The sequence below is a fragment of the Zootoca vivipara genome, chromosome 7 (genome assembly GCF_963506605.1).
Source record: "Zootoca vivipara chromosome 7, rZooViv1.1, whole genome shotgun sequence".
In the NCBI taxonomy this organism is placed as follows: domain Eukaryota; kingdom Metazoa; phylum Chordata; class Lepidosauria; order Squamata; family Lacertidae; genus Zootoca; species Zootoca vivipara.
The window spans coordinates 63,435,326-63,441,325 of record NC_083282.1 but is presented as its reverse complement, the minus strand read 5'-3'; positions in this window follow the sequence as shown (position 1 = coordinate 63,441,325).

The following is a 6,000-nucleotide window of genomic DNA, read 5'->3' as shown; positions in this document are numbered from 1 at the left end:
AGACTTCCAATCTGCAAGCAACTCCTTGACTTATTGTCACCACACTAAGTGCATACTGTGCTCTGTGGCTGACCTGTGCAGAATATTATGTGCCCCTGTTGCTCTGATTCTAGCTTATCAAAGGACACAGATGTTCACACATTTATTTCTATTTCTTATTCCCTCTGCCCAGCTTCCTTTGCTCTCCTGACAGCAAATGCCATAAACAAGTTCACAGTATAAAACAAGTACTCTGCTTGGATTAATTTCCCAGATAACTTCTTGCCAATTTAAACAAACTGTCTAGTTCAGTTTCTGATCTAAGCTAGCTCCATCTAGGGCTCTGCCCACTTGGGAGCTTACTGAGTAGGCAATTCTTTGCTAAACTCTAATTTTGGGAAACAGTACCATAAATAGGAGGTACTAGACTGCTTGTGCAATATACTTCAATGAGAACAGTGGTACCTGAGTGAACCCCAAATTGCCCAGGCATACTCCGCAGGTTAGCAACAATGAGCATGGAGATCAGCATAATTGGCATGAAGTTTGCAAGAAGTAGGCATTGGAAGATGCAAGAAAATGCAAAAAAAAGCACCTGAGATGTGATGAGACACAGGTTCAATTCCCAGCATCTGTCGGTTGGGCTGGGAAATGACAAGATACATATATTTAATAATTTTTTGTTTGCACAGTTCTTAAACAACTTGTAATGAAGCATGAGCCTATTGTAGGGGCCCTGTTTATCTTTCATGGAATATACCTTCCTAACACTAAAACACTGGGAGCATGCTGGAGTTCCTGTTTGTGTCTGAAAACCACTTTGATAGAAATAGCTTAAGTTAATCTTAAAGATTCTGTTGATTCTGATGCCTCCCAGACTTACTGTAGCTTCAATATACAGTCAATTTGTTAGGACTAGCTTGATAGACCATCTCTTATGACAAGAAAGGACTTTTCCCAGAAAATAACTGGCCTGATAGGCTGCAAGCCATACATTAAATATCATACGTTACTCATCCACAAGCCCAGTTGGATTACAGATTTCCCTGGGGATGGGACTGATGGCTTCTCCCATTGATGTTCTTGTTGAAAAGTGGAATTGCATGACCATCAGCAAGTTGCTTCTAGGTTGCCTCTAGCATTCTCCTCTCATTTTTTAGCAGCAGAAATTTCATCCAAAGGTATCTGATTGACTGCTTCATACTCTTAAATCAGTTTGCCACCATTTAGTGTGAATTTGCAGGGCTTCCACTTCCAGCTGGCTTTTGGCAAAAGCTGTAAATAAATTAAGAGAGGACATTTCACTGCGGAGGGTCTAACCTCAAGCTGGAGTTGCAATGTTATGACGCAGTTTTAGCTCTTGAGTTGTTTGTCTATGGGAAAAAAGAAGAGAAATTGAACCTTATTGCCCAGAGATCCCGTTCACGTATTCTAGAAAGAAAAGTACAAATGTACTTGCAAAAATAGTCTGTTGAAATATTCATATAACTGAATTATCTTACTCATAACAACAACAACAAAACTGAATACATTGAAAAAGCATTTAAAAAACAAAACCGTATCTGGATTTGTGCTAAAAAAGATGTCTCAGAGTTCCTTTGCCTGAACTGCAGTGACACTTAGTTGATAGTATTCAACTGTTACTCAGACTAGTTGAAATTAATAAACACGGAAGATGGAGCAAGCTTGTTTTCTGCTGCTCCAGAGGGTAGGACCTGAACCAATGGATTCAAATTATAAGAAGCGAGATTCCGACAAAACAGTAGGAAGAACTTTCTGATGGTGAGAGCAGTTCCACAGTGCTACTGCAGAAGGTGGTGGGGCTGTCCTTCATTGGAGGTTGTCAAACAGAGGTTGGATGACCATTCTGTCAGGAATTGTCTAGCTGTGATTCCTGCATTGCAGAGGGTTGTACTAGATGGCCCATTGAGTCACTTCCAACTATGACTTCATGACTAAGTGAAGCCTATTCATTGCAATGTCTCTACTCTTGAGTAAAACTTAGTTGCATACCACCCATTATATGCCTTCTGATGATTGACGGTGGTCACTTATGCATCATCAAAAAGGGGGGGGAGTTGCCTAAAATTTGCACATGATCATTTATCTATAGATGCACATTTAAAAATAATTGCAACAATTTAAATAGAAATACAACACACCTCACCATAGTGGGGAATAGCAGGTAACCTCCATGCCTGATCAGTCGGCTGTTCAGGTGCTAGTTGTTGTTGGGCAACTTCAAGGTTCCTGCTTCCCCTTCATAGACTTATTTATCTTTAAACAGACCTTGGACGGGACAGCCTTCCCAACAATGGACTATCCCCTTGACAGTCTTCACTCTCCTCTATAGGAAACAATGCTGTTCTCAGCGGATACATCTCTCTGCCACTTAATTTCAGCCTTAATTTCTGCAGTCTGAAAGAACAACACAGAAAAAGTCTGAAAGGCAAGTAAGCTACTTTAGCAATCAGAGCAGGTGATTACTTACAAGATTCTTTTTAAGTTCAGCATCCTCCTCTGTGTTTGCGTCTACCTCCATCCTTGCTGTGGGCTTGACAGCGCATTCCTTAAGCTGCCCCAGAGTAATAAAGCAACAACAACAATAATAATAATGGTACTGCTCCTTCTAAGGTCATGCTTATGTTCCATGACCTTTTCTTTCCCACTGCTCCTAAATTCAATAGCAACCTAACTAGAACAGCCATCTTTTGTTCACCTTCTGAACCACTCCTCTATTTTCAATGGAGTTTAGCCAAAGCCAGCCACACACATGGAGGAGAAGAATGTGAGGAAGTTTTCCCTGTCCACCTCTAGGTAGTGAAATGAACATTGCAGTTCTAGTCAGGGGGGTTCCAGGTGGGTGGGGGGCTTCAAGATTGTCACCAAGCCTAGTAAAGCAAAAGACAAACCAAAGGGTCTAAATCAGGCATCCCCAAACTTCGGCCCTCCAGATGTTTTGGACTACAATTCCCATCATCCCTGACCACTGGTCCCGTTAGCTAGGGATCATGGGAGTTGTAGGCCAAAACATCTGGAGGGCCACAGTTTGGGGATGCCTGGTCTAAATGAAGGCAGGATTTAAATGAATGATAGGTTAGCAGAATGAACCTAATGGAGAGCCCAAATCAATGTTCCTTGATGTAATATTAAATTTTTATTTATTTGTTTGCAGTGGTTATGGTGTTTCCATTAGCAAGCCATGCTTAAAATATTGAGGGAGTTTCCATGGTCCAGTCAAAGCTGGGCCAAGCTTACTAGGATTGTGATACCACACAAGACTCTTTGGAAAGGGTTCCATGATGCAACTCTCCTCAGAACATCAGGTCCATTTCATTTCAGCTATGAGTGTGCCATGTTTATATATCTCCTTTATTTCATGACACCACCACCCCCAATAATAGAGTACATGTTCATACTATATGAACATGTTCTGAAACTAAATAAGAGCAAGAGCTTTGACCACCCTGGTTGTAATAAGTCTTTCTTTCTTTCTTTCTTTCTTTCTTTCTTTCTTTCTTTCTTTCTTTCTTTCTTTCTTTCTTGACCACTAGTAGCTGAGTAAGATTGTCTTCCATAACATGGTTTTAACAATGAGTCCGTAAGTGACTGTGGAGGCCAATTCTGGATCCACACTTCCTTCCATAGTGGGGACATTGGTTTCCGGGCAGCAGTTGATCACAGTGTGAATTTACCAAGCGTGCCTTCCTCTTAGCACGTTTCTACCTTGCTTCCTGAGTTCGAGTGTCTTCAAAGCCCATGACACATTTGGTAAAGGCTGCTCTCCAATTGGAGCACTCGCAGGCAAGTGTTTCCCAATTGTTGGTGTTTATACTACATTTTTTTAGATTTGCCTTGAGACAATCTTTAAACCTCTTTTGTTGACCACCAGCATTACGCTTTCCATTTTAAAGTTCGGAATAGAGTAGTTACTTTGGAAGACGGTAATCAGGCATCCGCACAACATGTCCAGTCCAACAAAGTTGTTGTAGCAAGTATTCAGGTATCCAGGAGAGGGCAGGTTGACATGAAAGACCCATGCAGTCAGGAATTGTTGTTGAATCCAGAACTCGTCATGCTTAGAGTAAACCCTATTGAAATCAATGGGACTTAAGTTAGTCATGACTCATTAAAGTTCCATTGATTTCAGTGTGTCTGCACTAAAAACATCTAAGCCTGGATTCAACCCATTGAATCACACACATGCACAACACAGCCACAAAGCCTCACAATTGGACTACTGTAGTGTAGTACTCTCTGTGTCTTTTTCCTGAGGCTTTCCTTGACACATAAGATCAGACACTGATTTATTAGAATGAACTCCCTGAATTTGTTCTATTTGCTTCTAGATACATTTATATGGTTTCTTTTATTTAGGCTATAATTTTGTTTTAATAAATATTGTTTTTATACTGTACTGTACATAGTGTAACCACTTAGATTTCTACACTATCAAGCAGCTTAAAAATGCTTTGAGATAGATGATAGATAGATGATAGATAGATAGATAGATAGATAGATAGATAGATAGATAGATGATAGATAGATAGATAGATAGATGATAGATAGATGGATGGATAATACCACATCAAAGTGATTTCTTCATAACTAAGTGTACAAAGGAGGCCTCAGACAGCCCCAGATTTTTGTAAGGAGGTACAATGACGTTTGGATCTATTTCCCTGGTTATGAACATTATTTATAAAATTGTGTCCACTCAGTGCTTTCATAAACCAGCCAAGACAACCGTGCTTGAAAGAACTCACAGTATGTTCTAGTAAGCAAACCACAGCAGACATGTCTAACTCCATCTTTTATGAATCAAATAATCTTTTAATTCAATCTACCTTGATTAACCTTAGAAATATAGTGCCATGCCTAGTTATCCATACAGAGCACAGATGCATAGAGAATTCATTACTGCTGGCTTCCTACGACATGGCTGTATTATATAAAGTTGTGCCTTCTAGAAATCTCAAAGCACGTTAAAACCTTTAACTAAGACAATGTGTTTCAAAGCAATTTGTTTTCTTTGGAATATGAATGTCCCCATAAAAAGGCATAATCTGTATTACACAGCAGTGCCCAATGATTTGCAAGCCCTGCAAAACATGTCCTGGAGTAAACCCTGCTCCCCACTAAACCAAATTGGTTTGTATTTGTCCGGAACATGCAGAAAACATTTTGGAAAGATTACTACAGCTACGTGCATTTAACCTAGGCTTTTACTGTCTTTGTATTGTTCTTTAAATGTCTGCCTTATGACCACCTAGTAGGTATGGCACAGTGTACATGGAATCTTTACCGCAGCCTGTTTCTGCCAATTTGCTCCTCTATCAAACACACTCTTGATGCCTCCAGTATTACGCATAGTAATGGGAAGGCAGGGCAGACAATACTGCACAAGATGGACCAATGGTTTGACTCAGTGTAAGGCAGCTTACTGTGTTCATATGAAACAAAAAATTTTTTTTAAAAAAATCCTCCCAGTAGCACCTTAGAGACCAACTAAGTTTGTTATTGGTATGAGAAATAATCTTCAGTATTCTTTGGGTAGCTTTTGCTTGCACGAAGCTCACAGAGGCATAGCTGGCAAGTTTTCCCTTTCCTCGCGAGGAAGCCTATTCAGCATAAGGGAATTTCCCTTTAAAAAAGGGAGAACTTGACAGCTATGCACAGAGGTTCTCTGAAATCATATGACTGCCCAAATGCTTTAGATGAACAGCTTGATATTGGGGTAGCCTCCCCATGGTTGCATTTCATACATCCACATACCTATTGTTGGCCTGTGGGAATCAGGCACATTCAGTTGTTCCCTCTTGTAGCAAGCTCAAGTGATGAGGGCTGACAGGGTTGAAGCCAAAGTGCGACTGCAGAGCAATCTGAGCATGGCATCAGCATGACTGAGCGAACCTCAGTGTTCGCAAAAGTACAAAAAAAAGGAAGAAAGCTAGAGTGGTTTTTTGTAGGAGGGAACATGCCAGAGGGAGCCAAAGTGAGCCTGAACAAACTCACTAGACA